At 54.9% G+C, this 21,394-nt stretch overlaps 1 protein-coding gene across 3 annotated transcripts in view; it reads left to right on the forward strand.

Annotated features, from left to right (window-relative positions):
• SRCIN1 (SRC kinase signaling inhibitor 1) overlaps positions 1-21,394 on the forward strand; it is a 182,753-nt gene that overhangs the window by 17,927 nt on the left and 143,432 nt on the right. The window contains exon 2 of one of the 3 annotated variants that reach the window (XM_075059633.1): positions 16,823-16,885. The exons of the other annotated variants lie outside the window; for them this stretch is intronic. The gene's annotated coding sequence lies outside the window, so the exon portion shown is untranslated. The remainder of the gene's footprint in view (positions 1-16,822; positions 16,886-21,394) is intronic. 3 annotated transcript variants of the gene reach the window in all.

A 21,394-nucleotide genomic window follows, 5' to 3' on the forward strand; every position in this document is an offset into this window, starting at 1 on the left:
GCCAGTAAAACAGAAGGTTTATTGGACAGCAGGAACACAGGTTACAGCAGAGCTTGCAGGCACAGTCCGGACCCCTCCACTGAGTCCTTCTGGGGGTTCAGGGTGCTTGGATCCCAGCTAGGATCCCCTGAATTCCTCCCCATAGCCCAAACCCAAACTGTCCTGCCTCTCCTCCTCCGGCCGAAGACCAAACCCTTTGTTTCCTTCTCCTCTGCCCAGCAGCTCCCCCTCCCCCCTGCCGGCTCACATTACAACCTGACTACCTGTCCCTCACCTACAGACATCCCCTGCTTTCCCGTTCCCCACACAGACAGTCCCTACTCCATCACACCATCCCCCCAAGCCTAGGATATGACCCAGCCATATAACGTGGACTCCTGTCTTCTCTGGAGGTAATTGACTCCTAAGTTGTGAGGCCTATTCCTGGTGTTAGGGTCCTCCCCACCTTTGCAGAGCTGGCTCTATGCCCCCGCAGGAACCACCAGCCCTAGAGGCGTATCCAGGACAGGAAGGGGTCATGGCAAGCACATTCCTACACGCTAGCTGTTCCCAGCTGCCGGAAGAGCCCCTGCTGCAGCCTATGGTAGGGGCTGAACTGACAGGAACGCAGACGCTTGTTGCAGCAACAGAAGGGTTTTCTGTCCCCCACCCCCCTTCGAGGGGCAGTGTGTGGCTAACATTCTTCCACCCACCTGGTGGTGTCTACACTGGGGCTTAATAGCAGGAATGTTCTGCACCCCTGAGCGACGTAGCTGGGTGGAGTGAAGTTTTAGTGTAAACGAGGCCTGAGCCAGTCTAACGGGGTCTGTGGTCTGGAGGTCTTTCTCCTGCTTTCCCTGGGGTGGGAGCTGGATTGGCATTGTGACAGGGGAACCCTGAGCTGGGAGACAAGCCCATGCAAGAGGCCGTGGTGAACATAATCCAGCTCCCCTTAGCCTGGGATGCTAGTTCAGAGCTTCAGCAGTCAGCCCAGCAGCAGGTGTGGTGTGATGTCTCCCGTGTTCATAACCACACAAACGCAGCTGCTACATTTGTGCGTGAAGTGCCCCTCCTGAAGAGGGCAGAGGAATGGGGCTGGGGGGTTCTTCTAGGTAGCCAGGACGGCTTTGGTGGGGATCAGGAGAAGCAGCGGGGGGTGGGGGGTAAGGGGAGTGAGTTTGCCAGCCTCCCTGTTTTAATTGGCTCCCTAGATTTATAGACTTCCACCTTACAGCTTGTCGATTGGCTCTGGTCCAGGATCCACCTTTGAGTTTTCACATCCCTTCCACAGGCTGTGGCATCCATATCCTGCTCCGGATCAGACCCGGGACTTGTATCCTCTAAAGCCGCTGTCCCCTCTCGCTACTGCCATATCAAAGCATGGCCTCTCCATCACTAACCCATTTAAAACCAGAGCGGGCCAAGTGCCCGAGGTAGAATCCTGGCCCGGCTGCAGGGGGGATCTCAGGAGTCATCAAAATCTCATACTGGGTGCTCTTGCTATTGTTCTCATTTAACGACCTATTCAATGGGGGAAGGTGAGGGCAGGAGTGGGGGGGACCCGAAAGCCCCAGTCCACAGTCACAGGGTAAGGCAGAGGCAGAGCTGGGAACTGGAGTGGGATGTGGGAGAGGGCTCAATTCCCAGGGCTGCCACAGATCTCCAGTGTGACCCTGTGGGAGTCAATTAGGGCCATATTTTCAATAGCACCAAAGTGATTTAGGAGCATAGGTCCCCTGGGCTTCCAGTGGGATTTAGGCACCTTTGAAAATGTTACTTGTGATCTCTCCATAAAATGGGGATAACAATATCTCCTTGGTATGTCTTCTCTCTTCACACTGTGTGCTTTTCAGGGCAGGGTGTCTCTCTCACTGTGTATGTACAGTGCCTAGCATGGTGAGGGCTCGATCTTAGGGTACATGCACACCTATGGCGGCGTGTAGAGTACAGATACTGCATGCCAAGCCAACACAGGTATACACAGCTGTGTAGACGGTGCACCACAGCATAGGCAGGCAGACTAGAGAGCTCTGCACTACTGAGCCCCCAGGGTCTATCTCCTACGTGGCTCTCTACTCACTCAAGTAGCACCTCCTATGTCCATGCTGCTGTTTTTAGCCATGTAGTGTCCCCACTGCCTCCCCGGTGCTGGAACTACTCCCCACCGCAGGGAAAGGCTCCAGCAAGGAGGGAGGAAGTAAGTGGGGAAAGGCTCCGGTTGGGAGGGAAGGGTCTGGCAGGGAGGGAGGAAGTGGGGAGAGGCTCCGGTAGGGAGGGAGGAAGTGGGGAAAGGCTCCAGCAGGGAGGGAAGGGTCTGGGAGGGAGGAAGGAAGTGGGGAAAGGCTCCAGCAGGGAGGGAAGGGTCTGGCAGGTAGGAAGGAAGTGGAGAGAGGCTCTGGTAGGGAGGGAGGAAGTGGGGAAAGGCTCTGGCAGGGAGGGAAGGATCTGGCAGGGTGGGAGGAAGTGTGGAAAGGCTCTGGTGGGGAGGAAAGGGTCTGGCAGGGAGGAAGGAAGTGGAGAGAGGCTCCGGCAGGGCGGGAGGAAGTGGGGAAAGGCTCCGGCGGGGAGGGAAGGGTCTGGCAGAGAGGGCGGAAGTGGGGAAAGGCTCCAGCAGGGAGAGAAGGGTCCTGGCAGGTGGGGGAAGTGGGGAAAAGGCTCCAGCAGAGGGAAAGGGTCTGGCAGGTAGGAAGGAAGTGGAGAGAGGCTCGCGGTAGGGAGGAGGAAGTGGGAAAGGCTCCGGCAGGGAGAGAAGGGTCTGGCAGGGTGGGAGAAGTGGGAAAGGCTCCAGCAGGGAGGGAAGGATCTGGCAGGTAGGAAGGAAGTGGAGAGAGCTTCGTTAGGGGGAGAAGTGGAAAACTCCGGCAGAGGAGGGAAGGATCTGGCAGGGTGGGAGGAAGGGGAAAGGCTGCCAGCAGGGAGGGAAGGTCTGGCAAGGTGGGAGGAAGTGGGGAAAGGCTCTGCAGGGAGGGAAGGATCTGGCAGGGTGGGAGGAAGTGGGGAAAGGCTCCAGCAGGGAGGGAAGGGTCTGGCAAGGTGGGAGGAAGTGTGGAAAGGCTCTGGTGGGGAGGAAAGGGTCTGGCAGGGAGGGAGGAAGTGGGGAGAGGCTCCGGCAGGGAGGGAGGAAGTGGGGAAAGGCTCCGGCAGGGAGGGAAGGGTCTGGCAAGGTGGGAGGAAGTGGGGAAAGGCTCTGGCAGCAGACAAAGGCTGTTCACTGCAGTGTGTTGCTGCATGGTAGTGCCTGTACTCTGCACGCTGCCTTATGTGTAGACATAGCCTTAGTCAGGACCTCTAGGCACTGCACAATTTCGGGTCCCCTGCTCTCACCTAGTGGAGAGCTGGGCCCCGCAGCCGTTTCCTAACCTTGCAGAAGGGCAGGAGTAGTGCCACTCTCTGCCCACCCGCCTCCCGGCCCCCCATTCCCTGCTGTATCTGCAGGCTCTAAGCCAGGCTGAGTGACACAGTAATAGGGGGCGAAACAATCACCTGTCAGTTGACTTTCTTTCCATGGCTGCCATTACGTTTGGCAAGGGCAGAATGGGAGATGAATCAACTGTCCCTTCCCCTGTTATTTGGAGCAGCGCTGTCATGGCACTCGGGGCTTTCCATTTGCCCAGACAGCTTTATGTTAACAAGCCACACTCACCCTCAGAATAAAAGTCATTTTAAATCTTCATGCATGGAAAAATCCAGCACTTTCGTCCTGCTATTATTAGAGTCCAATCTCCGGGGTGACATGTGAGGGCTCGGATGAAGCAGCTGACCCCAATGCAGAAGGCAGGCCGGCCCTGAGTGTGTTCGTTTGGGCCCACGGGGTGATGCCAGGATCTCTGCAGCTCCACGTGCTGAAAGCCACTTGCATGGGAAGCCAAGGTTTGGAAGTGACCAGTGGAGTCTGGCCCTTCAGGACAGCCACATGGGGGGCTGAGCGTGTTGGAGGGGACCGTGTTACCTAGGGGGTTGGCTAGGTTAGACCTAGATTCTCTTCCTACCACTGACTTTTAGGCTTAACCTTTCCATGCCTCAGTTTACCCATCTGTAAAACAGGGAGGATGGCGTCTAACTCCCAGCGAGGTGTGTGCGTGAGTTGATAAAGCACTTTGAGATCCTAAAATAAAAGACACTGTGGAAGCTCAAAGCACGGTGTTCTCATGAACCGGGAAGGTAGATGCACAATCAGCAAGGCAAAGCTTGGAGGAAATCCCCTCTCAGCGGCAAACCAACAGGCCCCAGTGGCCATTGCTAAGCACCATGCTCAGCCTTTGAATGTTTCCTGTTCAGTCTTTGATGGTTGTTTTCCGGGAAGGAGAGAAACCAGCTGACTGCGTGCGAAGCTCTGCTCCCCCTGTGAACAGTGTCTCTTCTTGGCAAGAGAGGCGTGGCTGGGGAATGCTGACCTCTCCAAGAAAAACTGTCCATGTCGGTTGCTGTGGAGATGTTACCCAGCTGGAAGAAGAGGGGATGGCTGGTTCCGATTCTGCCCTTATGCAGGCAAAACTCCCCATTGACCTTCAGGGAGACCTTTGCCATCCCCAACCCCACAGCATGCAGTTGATATCCGGGTCCAGGAGAACCGAGAGGGGTTCTCCACCCCACCTGTGACTGACAGGGATCGCTGCTCCTGTTCTGTGTGCAGCATTTCCTTTCCCCAGGAAGCAGAGCTCTCCAGGGCACGACCACAGCCTGCTGGCCCAGAGAATGAGGTGCTGGGATTAGGAATTTAGCCAAGAGCTCCCACGGGGCAGTGCTGGTTAATGCTGCGAGGATGTCCCAGCATTGTAAGTGATTGTGCCAGTGTTTTCCTTTGGTCTGAATCTGGTTTCCACAGCACGGCACCCTGAAGAGAGGAGACGGTTCTTCAGGCTGCCCAGCCTGTTAGGAGAAAAGGACAAACTGGGATCATTTGGGCATCTCTTGCCTAATCAACTCCCTGCCACTGCAGTGGCCTCATGTGTTGGTCGACATGCACCGTGGGGCATGTCGAGAATGCAGCGGAGAGGCGTGATTCTCAGCACAGACAGACAGAGAGCAGAACTAGCAGCATGGACAGTGCAGCGCTGGCAGCGGTTTGGGCTAGCGACCCGAGCTCGGACCCAGGGGTTCGGGCAGGCTTGGACTCGGCAGCTAACCTGAGCTGCTGCCCGTGTCGCCATGTCCGTGCCGCTATTTTTAGCACACTTGAGTCTGTCTGGCCACACTGGGAATCCGGCTGCAGTGTAGCCGTAACCTTGGTCTTTCCTGTTCTCTGCCTGTGGCACACGGCAGTTTAGTCTCCTGAGAGCTGGAATGCTTCAGTCAAAGTCATTGGGTTTCAGATGGGGGAGGATCTGGGTGAAATGCAATGGGCTCTGATGTACAGGTCAGACTAGATCTACTGCTCCCTCTAGCCTTCAACTCTGACACCGTGAAACTCTGTCCTAGGACGTGCTGTGGGAGTGGGACCGACTGAGGTAGAGAACCAGGCTGGTCTTGTCATGAAGGCACCATGCTGGAGCTTGGAAGATCTGGGTTCAGTTTCTGGCCCTTCCATCAACTCGCTCTGTGACCTTGGACCAGTCACTTAGTCCTTCTGTGCCTTGATTTTTCTTATTTGTGCAATGGGGATGTAAACGGGTCCCCCTTGAGTGTTTCACCCACCTGGTGGGAGCCCCCAGTTATAAACACTGGGTGGAACCCCCTCAGGGCAGGTGGACTCTGTCCTTTCTAGGCCTACTTATGTTTCTTTACGAGAGGAGAACCAAAAAGGAAACCAATGTTCCAATGCGGCTGAGAATAAACTCTTCCCAGGGCGGCTCCAAAGGTGAAAAGGGCCAGCGCTACCCCTTGAATTCAGGAGGGGCCTACGTAGCAGATTTACAGGAGTCCTTCTGGCTGGGTCACCAAATCCAGCTCTCCCTGTCAGGGGTACCCTGGGAGTTCGCTGCATTCCTCGTAGGGCTGGGGGTGGGGGGGTCTCAGGCATGGGAGCTCCTCCTGCTGTTTCAGGAGCCAGTCCAGTGCTTCTGGCTCCGGACGTCCTCCCCTGCTGTTGACGGCAGCCAAAGGCTCCTCCCTGCCATGCATGATTGCGTAACGCAGTGTGGGTGCAGTAACACAGCTGGAGACCTGGGTTCAGCGATTGTAAACCCAGGTTCACAGTATAGTGTGGATGCTCAAACACGGGTGTGAAGCACCGAGTCCACAAGCTGCCCCAGCTGGGTTGTCTTAGATTTGAAACTCTTCAAGGTGGGGACTGTCTCTCACTCTGTACGTACAGCCCCTCGCTTCCCTCCCCTCCCGCAATGATGTCCTGATCTTAGGGCTTGTCTACACCTAAAATGCTACAGCTGCAGCACTGTGGTGTGGACACTGCCTACTCCGACAGGAGGAGTTCTCCTGTTGGCATAGGTAACTGACCTCCCCACTGACCTGACGCTGTGAACATCGGGGGTTAGGTTTGTCAGGGGTGTGGCCCCTGAGGGGCCTAGCTATACCAACGTAAAATCCTAGTGTAGACAGGTCTTAGTGGCTGCATTGCATTATATATAAATGGTTGCCTGTCTTGCTTTGGCATTGTGTCTAAAGAACCTTGATTCTCCTACTGATTCTGCTGTGGGGTGGGGCAGAGAAGGGCCCAGTTCTGCCCCTCTTCATCCCGCCCCCCATGCAGTGCTGGGAAGAAGCACATCAGAAGATCAGATTCTACCCTCCCCTTCCCTTATTGTGTCACTGAACAGCAAACGCTGGTTCCTGGCCATCCACCTGGCAGGCCCGTCTCCTCTTGTCCCCTGCAGCGGTGTTCGCGGAGGGTTTCAGACGGCAGGACTCTTTCCAAGGCACCACCTGGGCAATTAGAACCCTTTTGCTTTCTGCTATTCCCTGTCTGTTTTCATCTTCGCCTTCAGTTCAGACATCTCCCCTGCTGAGCATCCCCAGCACCAGGTGACCTCCTGTTTGTGGCATCGCAGCAGGGATGGAGAGTGTATGCAATGCAGGTGCCCTCAGTCTGCAAGGCCAGTGGTGTGTGCAGGGGAGGGCAGGCTGGGAGGGAAGAGCCTCCAGTGAGGCAGAACCAGCTTGGATGAGTCAGCAATGTGGGGGTGGGGGTCAACAAGGAGCAGGAAATGGAGCAGGACTGCAGTCGGAGCAGGAAGAGAGAGCCAGTGGGCTGTGGTGTCCGTCTCCCTGCAAGTATCGGTCAAAGCCCCCCCACTAGTAGCCGCAACTCAGCAATGGCTGCACGGAGACCTTGGCCCTGCCCCGTGGTGCGAGGTGGCTGCATCACACCGTAACCACGAGGGGAGGCGGGTGCGAGGGAGGTTAAGCGTCGCACTGAGCGCTCGTGGGTGTGCCGACATTGCATTGTAAACCCAGGTCTGTGGGCCCCGGGCTCGCAGACGCAGTATTTTCAAGCCCGTGGTGGAGCGTCCCCCTTGCATGATGAACCTGGGTGTCCAGCTGCTGGACCCGGGTCTCTCAGCTGTGCTGACGCATCTCTACACAGACCTCCTGACTTGACTCTTGTCCCCCAAGGGCTAGGATCAGCCAGGGCGGTGCAGGATCCCGTGTAAAGGTGGAGGACAGGACTCTGTGACGAACCCGATCTGCAGCCAGCCTTGTTTTGGAGAGGGGGAGAAATTAACTGCTATTCTGCAGTGAGACTGGGGCTGGGGGGGAGAGGGGGGAATCAGTGAAGCTTCACCTGGAATTTGGCCTGAGCCATCCTCATGAGACCTGCCAGGCCGTGCTGCCCACCAGCCGCTGCTAGGATTGTCCCTGTTCAAACCCACGGCTGTAAATGCTTTAGATGAGGAGGGGGGAATAATACCTGAAGTTTGTAGGGGCTGATTGTTTGCATGAAGATGCCCCCACCCTACCCCCCCCGCCACACCCCCATTCTTTATTCCCATGGAGTACGCTGGGAGCGGGGCCGACACACTCCGGGTTTTCAATGGTTCGTCTCTCACCAAGGAAGCCACTGAGCCCCCAGGGTTGAGCTCGGGTGATTAGCCTCCCCCTCCACCCGGCCGAGCCACAGTGTCCACACCCTGATTTTTATGGCTCGAGCTCCGCTTACACAAGTCTGGCTCCCAGCGGCCGGGCAGCCAGAACAGAGGCCAGGCGGGAGCTGGGGGAGAGTTCTCCTAGAGCTGCCCTCCCCTAGCCAGTGCTGGCACAGGGGGAGCACTGGGCATGAGAGGGGATACACAGAGCTCATGCTGCTGGGACACAGCCCTGAGGTGCCCCAGGGGTTATTGCAACATCCAGAGCAGCCTCTGCTCCCTTGGACTTAAAGCCCCCTTTCTCCCCCTGCCCTGCCCTGCAGGGAGGCCCCTCTGCTGGGGCCACAACACCAAATCTCACCCCCTGTCCCAGCCTGCACTGGGCTCACTAGCATACCTAGGAAAGATTCTCTAGGGTGCTGTGGGGAGGGAGGAGTCCCTAAGGGGAGGGCTCCTCCCCCTCCCCCCCCCCCCCCAAATCCTAGGGCTAATCACCAGACTGGGGCGGTGCAAATTCCCAATCCCACTGATGCCTGGTTCTCCCACTGCAAACTCTCTTCCTTGCTCTCGGCCTTTGGCTCTCCTGGTCGTTTATATTCAGCTCCATCCCCTAGCCCAGCGCAGCCGCGTGAATCCTGCCATTGCTGCTGCTGGCCCTTTGATGTGAAGCGCGTTTGCTTTATGGCTCTGGTGCTGCTTCCCAGCTGCCCTTTGATTTAAAGAACAGGGGGGGGGGGTTAGGGGGTGCGCACCCGCTTGTGCAAAGGCCGATCTGAGCACTGAGCCGTGCGAAATAGCCCTGCCACGGTCATAAAGCTGAGAAGCAGAGAGAGAGAGAGTGAGAGACCCAGGCTCGTGAGCGCAGGAGGCGGCACTGGCAGTGCCTCAGGACTGAGGGAATCTGTCTCATTTCGGGGAAATTAATGATTCCAACATAATTTGAAAAGCATTATATGGCTCATTAAAAACACATTGCCCAGACCAAACAGAGCGTCTGCCGGCTCCTGGGCCTGTCAGCCTGCTTCCCAGCCCTGCCTCCCTGTGCCAGGCAGGGGCATCCCCCACTTCCTGCTAAATGGGGACGGGATGGTGGGGTTGGGGGCTCTCTGCCCACCCTCCCAGCCTGCTAAGGTTCCTGGCTTGCTGCCAGAATGGCTGCGGGGAGCAGTGATGGGAATGGGGCTGAACTGGGAGTTAAAGCTGGAAATGGGGGAGGGGGGATGTTGCGTCCCCCAGCGTCATTCTGCATGATGATATCACAAAGAACATGCTTTTTAGGGGAAGAGAAGCCACTTGACATCAAAGGCCAGTGCCCCACATACCCGGCAGGGGTGGTAGCCAGACAGATACAGCCACTGCACCCCAGGTTGTCCCCCCACTTTGTACCTAGAACCCCCTTTCACCCACCCACCCATCCCTTGAATCTTGAGGCTGGCCCTTCAGTGGTGAGTCATTGAATTTCCATGTGTGCCTTGGGGTAGGGGAAGGGCTGTGGGGGCAGCCCGAGCTCCCTGTGACACAGGCAGGGGTAATGTCATGGGTCAGGCCCTACCAAATTCACAGCCATGCAAAAAGGATCACGGGCCATGAAATCTGGTCTCCCCCCGTGAAATGTTTTTTTTGTGCTTTTACCCTACGCTATACTGATTTCACGGGGGAGGCCAGCGTTTCTCAAATTGGGGGTCCTGACCCAAAAAGGGTGTTGTGGGGAGGGGGGGGTCACAAGGTTATTTTGGGGGGTCATGGAATTGCCAGCCTTACTTCTGTGCTGCCTTCAGAGCTGGCGGGTGCAGAGCGGCTGCTGGCTGGGCACCCAGCTCTGAAGGCAGCACCCCACCGGCAGCAGCAGCACAGAAGTAAGAAAGCCAATACCATACCATGCCACCCTTACATCTGCGCTGCTGCTGCTGGTGGTGGCAGCTCTGCCTTCAGCGCTGGGCTCCTGGCCAGCAGCCGCCGCTCTGCACCCGCCCAGCTCTGAGGGCAGCGCTGCCACTAGCAGCAGTGCAGAAGTAAGGGTAGCAGTACCACAACCCCCCCCAACAAGAACCTTGTGCCCCCCCAACTCCTTTTTGAGTCAGGACCCCATCAATTACAACATGGTGAAACTTCACATTTGAATAGCGGAAATCATGAAATTTACGATTTTTAAAATCCTGTGACCATGACATTGACCAACATGGATTGGGTAGCACTGTAGCCATGGGCCTGCAATCCGTGCTCTGGCTGCACAAGGGTGTGAGGGGGCCCATGTGACGTTCCCTGACCGGAGCCATGCGTGGGGTGGGGGGGGCAATTTGCTCTCCACGCCCCCTTCCCAGTGCAGCCAGGAAGCGCCCGTAGCAGACACCTCGGGAGTGCTGGGTGGGCAGCCGAGGGCGGGAGTGCTGGTGGCTCGTTCAGAGTCAAAGCGTTTCTCTCCTGGTGCCTGGCTGCTGCGGTGCTAATTTCTCTCCGAGAGGCTTTTAATAGTTCCCGAGATCTCCACAGGGTGAAGACAGCCAGCAATTGCTCCCCCCACACATCCCCCTTCCTTCTGCTCACTTGCGTGCTCTCTCCGTTCCCTGTATAGGGCTGTGGGTGGGGAAATCAGAGAACAATTTGGGATTTTTCAATCTTTCTTCATCCGCTGCACTGCGTGAAAAGCAAAGCCTCTAAAGGACACTCAAGGACACTGCGAAGGAGAGTCCCCCCCTCCTCTCACATCCCTCCTTTCTCTGGAGGAATGAAGAACAATGCCCAGATGCTGCCCCACTAGATGCACTCCCCCCAGCCCCCATGTCTCATGTGCCCCTTCTCCCTGGCATTAGCCCTTGCAGGTCCTGACTGCACCGTTTGCTGCCGGGGACTCACCTCTCCCTAAGGCGAGCACTGGGTTGCAGGGGCCATGAAAATGGGGAGCTTGCCTAGGCCCCAGGACCCCTCATGTTGTTTCCCTTTCCCTCCTGCCACACCCTGGTCAGACCCAGGCTGTGCTTTGTGGCTCAGTGGGGCTGAGTGGTAAGGCAGGGGTCCAGAGCTCAGATCGGCCTCCTGCTGTGTATTTGTGTAAACAGAAACTCCTGACATTTGCTTTGTGATTGTCCGTGGGCAAATTCCCCTTTGCCTGCACCTTGGGGTGGGGTCGATGGTGAGGCTGAATGCAGAGCCCAGCCCAGCTGCCTCGGCTCGGGGTTGCAGCCCCGTGGCAGTCGTCATGAAGGGGAGTTTTGGAGAACGGTGAAACCCAGCCCAGCGACTGGGGCCGTGATCCAGCAACGCCCTTCCATGGGACTGCATGCCTGCTTAAAGGCAAACATTGCACTTCAGTGCTTTGCTGAATCAGGGCCTGTAGGAGGAGGGCTGGGAGCCAGGACTCCTGAGTGTGTCGCTGTATGATCTTGGGTGAGTCACTCAGCCTCTTTGCGGGTCCGTTTCTCAATCAGGAATAACTCAGGGCTGGGGGTGACGTTTCATTCACAGTTATTAGCCCTCTTCCTTTTGGATCCAAGCCCTCCGAGAAGGGGAATCCATGTTCTTTCCATGTCACCAGTGGGGAAACTAAGGCACAGAGCAGGGAAGTGACTTGCACCTAGCGGCTCAGTGGCAGAGCTGAGCCTGGAACCCGGTTCTGACTCCAGTTTGGTCCCTCTGTGACCGCACTGCTCTTTGAGACCCTTGGCTGAAAGGTGCAATAGCTGGGCACGGTGGCATTACTGCAAACTGGAAATTCCTGGACCTGTCTCTCCCTTCTCTTCCCCAACCAAGAACCAGAACGAGCTCGTCCCCTGTCCCCCTGCCACACACACGGTGAGTCCCCGTGCCATCACAGATCCATAACGGTTAAAAGCAGAGGCAGGGCTGTATCACTCCACTCCTGCCACAAAGTCAGGGAGAGAAAGGCACAGGACTGGCTTAGGAGCGCTCCGTCCAGTTTCCCACTCTGCCACCCGCTCCCTGGGTGACCTCGAGCTAGTTCCTTCATCTCTTGGTGCCTCAGTTCCCTGTCTGTGAAATGGGGGTAATGATTGTTCTTTCCTCCCACCCTTTGTTGGTTGAGTGTGTTTGGACGGTAAGCTCTTTGGGGCAGGGGGTGTCTCTTTGCATGGGCATGTATGTCCCGCAGTGCAACAGGACCCTGATCTCAGTGGTAGGCTATAAGGTAAAGACCTTTGAGGATCAGGGCTCAAGTGTTATTGTAGTAACTACGACAGCTGCAACTACTCTCCTAGCATGTTATCCTGTAAATGATTAAACCTGAACTACAAAACCGAGCAGGGTGCTGAGGAGCTGTTCCCATTGTCTGCTTGGGGTTTTTTCCCCACTGTGTTTTGTTTGTTTATACGCTACTTTCCAAATCCATTTCCCAGTTCCTAGTGTGACTCAGCGAGGTCTCACCTATGCTGTGGCCACAGCCTCATCCAGGCAGGACCCAGTTATAAAAAAGCTGTAGGGTAGAAAAGAGCAACGTTTTGAAGCCTGGATGCATGAAAATTAGGCATCTCCATGCTTATCTATTCCAGTTACTACCCTCTACTTACCAGTGATCAGCCAAGGTCTGACCGTCCTTGATATTGTGTGCAAAAAATTACAAGAACGAATTAACCCCATTGCCCTCATCCCAAGAATGAAAACTCCAGCAATAACCCACAGCTAACACAATTTAACTTGGACTCTGCCTTTGCCTACAGAGGACCTGCTTCAGCAAAGCACTTAAGCACATGCTTGTCTCATCAGAGAGGTTTTTAATGGTTCCCAAGGTCTCTACGGGGTGAAGAAAGCTAGCAATTTCTCCCCCCAAATGCCTCCTCCTTTCTCTCACTCGCATGTTCGCTCTGTTTCCTTTCCACTGGATCTGCAAGAAGGGGGAAAGAAAGCAAAGAAGAAAGCAATGTGGATTTTTCAATCTTTCCTCATCCACCTGCTTAAATCCTATTGAAATCCATGGCCTTGTCTTCTTACCTTATGTTATCTAACAGCTGCTAATTAACCTGAAGTCAAATCTTAGTGAGGACAAGGCGGTTTGTAGCTTTCACACATTATAGCAGGTCAAGGTAAAGGCTACGGGAGAACTTTGCGTTTATCTGGACCTGCTAACGGTTTAAAACTACAACTGCCTTGTTTCCACTAAGATTTTACCCCGTGTTGGTTCCCACGGGTTAACTAGCACATACTAAGAACATACTCCTTTGCCTAGCGTGGTCACCCCATAATGGGACTTGTGTGGGCTGAAGTGCCTTGCTCAATCAGGATGGACTTAATTAGTTGCTGATTTGTAGCCAGAGTCCCACCCCACTTTTCCTGCCTCTGGCCCAGGTAGGAAGAGGGAGGAAACGGGGGCTGTTATGGACCAGAACAGTTTTAATTTTTGCAGGGGTAATGAGTGCCCACAACTTCTGCTGAAATCCCCAGGCACTCGCACCTTTCAGAAAAATCGGTTGCTTTTATTTAGGTACCAACCAGCAGGGACCCAAGCTGGAATGTTTAGAACCTGGCCCGACCCTTGGCGCTCCCAGCTCTGCGCTAGAACCTTTCTGATTATTTGTGTTACATTAACACCTCGAGGTCCCAGCTGAGACCAGGGCATTTGGCTAGGTGCTGTGCAGTCCGAGGCTCTGCCCCAAATACACAAGGCCCATGAAGGGTGGAAGGAGAAATGGAGGCATGGTGAGTGGAAGTGACGTGACCAAGATCATGCAGCAGGTCAGTGGCAGAGGGGGGATTAGCACCTAGCTGGTCCCACTCCAACTCCCTACCCACTGGGCTATGCTGCCAGTGTAACATATATGGCATATGGTCACCAGCTTGGTTCTGGTTGCGGTGTAGATAGGGTCTCACTCAATGTCATAGATTGATTGATTTATGTTGTCCCCGTAAACGGGGTTTATCATGCTCCCTGTGCTCTGTTCATTGACCTGGTTACACCATTCCTGGTGGGAGGGAGGGGACTCCCGGAGAAGGCCCTGGTCTGTTTTGCCACTTGTCTGAACCCACAGGGCCATGACCCAGAAAGGCAGCGATGGAAAGACTGATGCCCCTGCGAGGACAGCGGGGATCAAAAGGGAGGGGGGAGAATGTCAAGCAGCAACAGCAGAGATACATAAGGCGAGCGGAGCTGGAGCCGGGTGCAGCCCCCGCCCCATACCACTGCCAGCCCTTAAAGAATGAGGCTCTTGTGAGAGCCGAGGCCTCCCCCCTCCCTCGCCCTCGAGCCACACAGCCTTGAACCGCGCAGAAATGAGAAGAAAACAACAGCCCCCACCCCCACCCCAGTTGCTGAACACAAAGGATCAAATGGAGGTCTGAGGCTGTGTGTCCCATGTGCCTGGCACGGCTTGGACTCAGCATTTAACCCTCCTGTGCCGTGTTTCCATCCTCAGATGGGGTGTGTGTGCCCACCCCTAAATACACCCACCCAGAGTTTAAAGAAGAGCCTGCTTGATGCTGGGGATTCATTTGCTTCATAATGATCATGCCAGGAAGAGACCAGCTCGGAACAACACGGGGATCAGAAAACCAACCCGATGGCCGCGACTGCTGAGTGGTTGCCGGGAGCCACAGGCAGAGTTTGTCCTGCAGAGCAGGGCCTGTGGCATGATGGCTCCCGCTGGTGGTGATGCCACGGGATCTGCCATGGTGATAACCATGCCCAGCTCAGCAAATGGCAGGAGCCAGGTGTCTGCATGTGGCAGGATGGAGGCGCCCGAACCCGGCGGGTGTAATGCCACCTGTCCTGAAATGTGCATCGTCTCCATTCCGACCATGTGTCCCCCATGCGTGCACCGGGGCAGACAGTTAACCCCCCTGGTGGGGAAGGCAGACACAGCCTTCTATGAGCAGCAGTTTCTGGCTGCTAGTTTAGGCTCAGCCATGTCCCAGCTCCAACTCGGGCATCTCCAGGGTCCGTGCCTTCTGGGGCACCGCTGTGGGGATTCCCAGAGCATCACTGTTCTGCAAGTTCTCTGCTGGAGAAGGACCTTTGAAAGAGACCTGCCCAGCCTTGGGGCTGATAGGGAAGCCAAGGGAGAGGAAGCTGGAGGATTTATTACAGAGCTTGTCCAGGCCTTGAGGGAGTGGGGGATTGTCTGATATGTTTTGTGACAGTGGCTTATTCATAGACTCCCCTCCGGGGATGTGGCAGTCCAATCATGCTCATAACCGGGAGTTTTTCCTCTTAGTTCGGTTCTTCTTTTGCTCACCATTGTGCCCTGGTGTTAATAGTGGATCTGCAGCCGCTTGGTCCCTGGTGCCTCTCTGTAAGGCAGGGCGTGTGGCCGTTTCATTAGCTTCTTGCAAAAGCAAGTGCTGACTTCCAGTGTGCATGTTTCTGGGCCCTAACCACAGAGTTGGGGGTTCAGTGATTCCCTCATTGGCACTGCCAGAAAAAAAGGCCTGAGGCCAGATCCTCCACTGGTGTAAATCAGCGCAGCCTTGTTGGTTTCAGTGGAGTCATACCAGCTATGCCAGGTGAGGTCTGGACCCAGCGGCGTGTTATCACCTAGGTCAACAAATTTGCAAGGGCGGCAAACTCCCTTGCACCCCCTCCCCAACTCTGCCCCTTCCCCAAATCCCCGGCCTGTCTCCTCCCACCTCCCTCCCAGGCTTGCCACGCAAAAGTGCTGGGAGGGAGGGAGAAGTGAGTAGCGGCGCGCTTGGAGGAGGCAGAGCAGGGCTGAGCTGGGGCCTGCGGGCCCGGGGAGTAACCTGGGCTGGGGGCCGGGAACCAATCCCCGCCCAGCTCACCTCCGCTCCACCGCCGCCATCCCCCGAGCACGCCGCAACTGCCCTTCTCCCCCCTCCCTCCCAGGCTTGCCACAGGGGCGTGGAGATGAGCTGGCGGGGGGGGGGGGGGGGGGGGAAATTTTTTGGGGGCCTAGGGATGACAAATTTGTTAATCCACCACTGTCTGGACCCTAGTTTTTAAAGGTGTTTATTCTTCACCTATGAAGAGTTCTGTGTGTTTCTAACCTTGGTCCCCCAATATATGTGTGTTTGTGTACACCCCCCCAAAGCGCTTGTGCGCAAACACACACACACACACACACACACACACACGGAGTGGGACATCTGCTCTAGCAACAATGTTTTTCGGTGTTTTGGGTTTATTTTTCCTTCGAATCCTCCAGGCTTTGACACAGTGTGACTAGGGGTCATTGAAAAGCAGGAGCTCCAAGAGAAGTCATCTGGATCCAGCCTTGTAGTAACTGCATAGGGAGCCCTGTCTCAGGCTGGTACCTCTCCCTTCTGAGTACCAGAGAGCTGTATTTATAGGTTCCTGGCTTTCCTCCACGGGCCTGGCTGTGTCTTCTGGCCCACTGCCTGCTTGGTGACTCCTTGCTGCCACTGTGTGAAGGGATCAAAGCAGGCCATTGACTGTCTGACTGTTGATGTACCAGTGGAGCACCTGAACCCCGGCTCATGTAGCAATCTTCTGTTTGTAGTGTGTGCGTGTGCGGGGGTTTTCCTCTGTGAGGGAGCAGTGCTCGCTGTGTGTGGACAGGAGGAGGGAGCTGGCAGGCGTGCGAGTCGTGTCTGTGTGACTAGTGGTAAATGGATCTCTCCACCCGGGCTTGGGCGTGAGAATGGTACCACGTATGTTCTGTGTGTATGTGCAGACGTGTGCCGTGGTCCTTGCCTGCTCATTACATGTAGTCGGTGATGAGCTGGGAGCACGAGACACAATACTGTAAAACTACAGTTGTTCTCTCCTTCCCGTCATTCGCTGATTTTATTTGAGTATCAGATCCTTTCTCCTGCTGCTCTTGTGTTTTCTCTCCGTTTAGCCTGATTTATTCATTTATCCTCTCCACCCCTCCATCCCTGGCAAACTTTGCCTTCTGGGTCATGTTCATTCATGAATTTCCTCCTTTCCTGTCCTTAACCAGGGCTCCATCGAGTTGCAGGTGGAAAGAAGCCAGGACTCTGTTCCCTTTGTTTAAAGTCACCAGGTTAGTAAATATCGGGGGGAGGAGGGCTGGCAGTGTCGTCCCCCCCCGCCCCTCTTGTTGAATGTTTAATGTTTCACCTCCACTTCCCTCTCCCCACCCCCAAACTCTCAGCTAACTGTTGCAGTGTCACTCGGTGCTAAACCCTTCACTGGTCTCGGCTACACTCCGTGGGAAACCTGAAGGCAGGTGCCCTGGAACAGTATTTTCAGATATTAAGGCAATATGAAGCCAGGACCTGCTACTTGTTGATGTGGGGGAAAGAGCCTGGAATATGGGATTTTATGGGGATAGGCCTGGATTTCTGTTCCACAAAAGCCACCACATCCCCCCTCCCTGGTGGAGGGGTCAAGTCAGTGTCGGGTCCCTGCTTGGAAAGTCATCTTGAGTTCTCCCAGCTATAATTGCCCTCACCTGGGCTTTTGTCCTAAGGGCTGGTTCTGGTTGGCCCACCCTGTGGCTGATACTGGTGCTGATGGATCTCTGTGTGGGGATCTTCTAGAGGAGGGCAGAGCGGATACAGAGAGAGAGAAACCTCTAGCTCCAGTTGGCTTCATGTGAACAGGCAGAAGCCTTAGCCAAGCAGTTGTGGCAATGTGCAATGCAGGGAGCGTTTAAAACAAAAATCAGAAGAAAGCGAAATTCACCAGAGTCTGTTCAGCAGCAACCCCTGCTGGGTCTGTCAGAATAATAGATTGTATTTGTAAGGCGTCTGTCGGCCTTCAGCATTCTGGGTGTTCTGCTTGGCGAAGAGACGGCTACAGCAAAAAGTTTGAACTTTTTTTTTATTTATTTAACTGAAAACTGCATTAGACTCTTGTCAATCAGGAGCAGGGGCTAGGATTTTAAATAATAATAATGTGTCTCCAAATCCATCGCGTCGTGCTGCTGTGTCTGCTGGCAAAAGACACGCCTTGGTCTCACTTTGTGCAATCTCTAACGCGCGGATCTCTGTGATCTCACCCTCTGAATGTCTGCAAAGAGGGGAGGTAAGAGCTACAGTCCTCCTCACGTGGCTTCTTGCCCTTTGCCTCGTTTCTCTTCAGGGGTAGATCCAGAAATGACACATGCCAGCTAGCGTCATGCAGTCATCGTTCGTTGTATTTATCTTAACTGAAGCCTTGGCTAAAATCCTGGCCCTATTGAAGTCCCCATGGGAGTTTTGCTGTTGACTTCGGCGGGACCGGAGACTTCACCCCTTGCTTCCTCAGGGGTTTTAGTCGCTTCTGTAGCTGCACTAGTGTCAATACTGGCTCTGTCTACACAGCAGACAGAGATGCAGCAGGTGTCGACACACCTGAGCTTGCTTGGATGTAGCGAGCTCAAATAACAGTGAACCTGATTGTGACTGGTGGGGAAGGACTGGAGGTGCAACGAGCAAAGCCAGCAAAATGCAGGGGGAGCCAGGCCTCCTTGCATGAAGATAGTGGGAGGAGAGTCCAACCCTTGGAGAGAGGTTGGAGAGGAGGCTGTGGGCTGGGGTCTTCCCCTGTTCTGAGTCCTTGGTCGGGGGCACAGCATGTGAGCCACTGAATCTAGGCCTGGTGTCTTTGGCAGCCGTTGGTTTTGCTTCATACTTAGTGTGTGACCTTCTCAGGCAATTTCTCACCTCAATTCCCCCATCCATAAGATGGGGTGAGTGTGACCTAGCCGCTGCGCTGGGGCTAGTTGTTTGGGGGCCTGTCTGAAATGGCGCTGTGCCTAGGCTTGCCCTGGGTCTGTGTGGGAGACTGAGAGCGGGGGTCGGTTTTTGCTTTGCTGCACCATTGTAGAAAGAAGGGAAGGACCACGTGCGTGGGTGCAGAAGCAATACTGGCCCCTAGTCCACAGCTCTGCTCTCTGGATGGGACATCCAAGACAACGGGACAGCGGGATACTATTTAGTGTCGTCCATGCAGACGGCTTGTTGACTTGTAATATAGCCCGTTATCCTGACGTGTGAGTGGGGCTAGCCGGTTAGGAGAGCAGTGAATGCCTGGTCCCAGTGGCCACGAATCACGCTTACCCTCAGTTGAGGTCTGCAGGGGTGCGGCTGCACTGCCAATCCCTCCCCTCCCCACAGCAGCGAGTCTCAGAGCCGAGTCAACTGGCTCAGGCTTGTGCTACGGGGCTAGAAGTAGCCATGTAGAGGTTCCCATGCAGGATGGAGCCCGGGCTCTGAAACTCAGCAAGGGGAGTGAGAATGTCTGCATAGCTATTTCCAGCCCCAGAACGTGAGCTGGAGTCAGTTGACTCAGGCGCTGAGACTGCCTGCTGCATTTTTTTCCTCCAGTGTAGGTATATCCTAGGGGTCTGTCTACCTTGCACACTAAGGTTTGAGCCCAAGCCTCGTTTCCATCCACACACAGATCAGGCTGACTCAGGTCAGCGAGCGCTCAGGACAAGGGTCCTAGGACCCTGCTAGGGGGAGGGTCAAACCCAAGCCCTGCTGAAACTCGGCTCCAAGCCCTGTCATTTTGCAGTGTGGACACAGGCCTAGCTGCAGACCTGAGTCGGACGTTCTTCTCAGTGCAGCACGGACGCATCAGTGTGGCTGTGACACCCGGGTCCAGCAACTGTAAACCTGGATTTACAAGCTTTAGCAACATGGAGTCCCCAAGCCCGGGTCCCCTAAACCTGGGTTTATAATGCAGTGTGGACACACCTTGCATGTTACCGTAATGCACCTAAGAATAATAATCCAATTGATGCATTGGCTGAGTGTCTCTTCCCTTGGGCGTGACACATCCCTGTGCTGTAACACATCGTCCTGCCCAGAGGCTGGGCCAACCCTGCGTGCCCACCGGCTGCCTTGTGGATGCGAGGAGGCTGAACAAACCCACCCCACTTTCTCCAACCACCTGAGAAGCCAAATGAAAAACCCACCCTCCAAATGCGCGGTGGAAAACAAGTAGTTTTCCAACCAAGCTATGTGCTGACCAGCTCACAGCACCCTTACTATACTAATAAGCCCTGTCGGCCTGTACTTCAAAGAGGCGGGGGAAAAGACCTGCTACGTTTTTCTAACAGCCCTGCCACAGGGCATGCATCTGCCTCTTTCCAAAAAGGCTCATCAGCTGCTTACCTGGCCCTAGACCATTGGCAGAGCAGATGCCTAGATCTGGCAGTCAGCAGGAGCTGGCAAGCTGAGAGTGCCCTGGTCTGGTCATGGGTGGCAAGTGCGATGGAAAGGGAAGTCGGGTGGAAAAATTCCACTTCTTGCTCCCCTTCATCCCAGCAGCTCGTTAACAATTTCAGTAATTAAAAGCCACCTGATTTGTGTGGCTTGGTGTCCCATTTAGGAAGCAGCTAAATTCGCTGTCTTTTTTTTATGGTGCTCACGTTGTTCTTGTCCAAGGCAGATCCTTCTTTTGGCCGGGATGAGTAATTGGCTAGAAATGAACGAAGGCCGTCAAGAACTGATTGCACCTTATTACCAGCACGCTCTGATCCCAGTCCGGGAGCTGGGCAAAGGGCTCTGGCAGCTTCGCAGCAGCATAGCTGATACCTCTGCAGCCCATGGTGCTTGCTAAGTGGCCCAGTCCTTCAGTGGAGGCTAATGTGAGCAGTGGTGTATGGGACAAGGTCTTACTCGGACCCCACGTGGCTGGTTGTGCTTTGGATAATGATGAGATCTGTGTGAACGGCTAGGATGACGTGTGGTGTAAGCATCTTAAGAGACCTTGGGTCAGTTCCCAGCTCTGTCACAGACACCCTGTGTGACCTTGGGCGAGTCACTTAATTGCTCTGTGCCTCAATTTCCCCATCTGTACAGCACAGATAAGAATAATCCTTCCGTCATTGGCCTGTCTCAGTACGGCGCCCGACATAATGGAGCTTCAATCTCCATCTGAGCATGTGGGCGCTAACATAGCACAAATAGAATCAGCATCAGTCCCTCCTTTGCTGTGATGGCTACTAACCCTGGACAGAGGCTAGGCTGCTGGTGTAGGGAGAATCATGGCCTATCCTGCTGACTAGCATTGTCTCCTTGTCTCCTTCCACTCCCCTGTCTGTGTGTGTCCGTTTCTTGTTGTATACCGACTGTAAGCTCCTTAGGAAGGGACTGTCTTTTTGTTCTGTGTTTGTGCAGCGCTGAGTGCGGGGGAGCCCTGCTCCAGGATTGGCACTTCTAGGCACTACTGCAGGACAAATAATTGATTAATAGAGTCACAGGCTTTAAGGCCAGAAGGCACAGGCACCGACTTACTCATTTCCCCAGGGGCGCTTGACTGAGAGGCTTCTGAAACGTTTACCCCTCCTATTGCTTTCATAAGGGCCGAGGCATTAACCAAATTTTAACTCTGGGAATGTTCCCATTAAGATCATAATGGTCCCTTCTGTCCTTAAAGTCTGAGGGCATGGCTACACTTACATTTTTGCAGCGCTGGTAGTTACAGCTGTGGTCGTACAGCTGTGTAGGGCCAGCGCTGCAGCGTGTCCACACTGACAGCGACCAGCGCTGCAGTGTGGCCACATTTGCAGCAGGTGCATTGTGGGCAGCTATCCCAGCGTTCAAGTGGCTGCAACGTG

The sequence above is a fragment of the Chelonoidis abingdonii genome, chromosome 21 (genome assembly GCF_003597395.2).
Source record: "Chelonoidis abingdonii isolate Lonesome George chromosome 21, CheloAbing_2.0, whole genome shotgun sequence".
In the NCBI taxonomy this organism is placed as follows: Eukaryota; Metazoa; Chordata; order Testudines; family Testudinidae; genus Chelonoidis; species Chelonoidis abingdonii.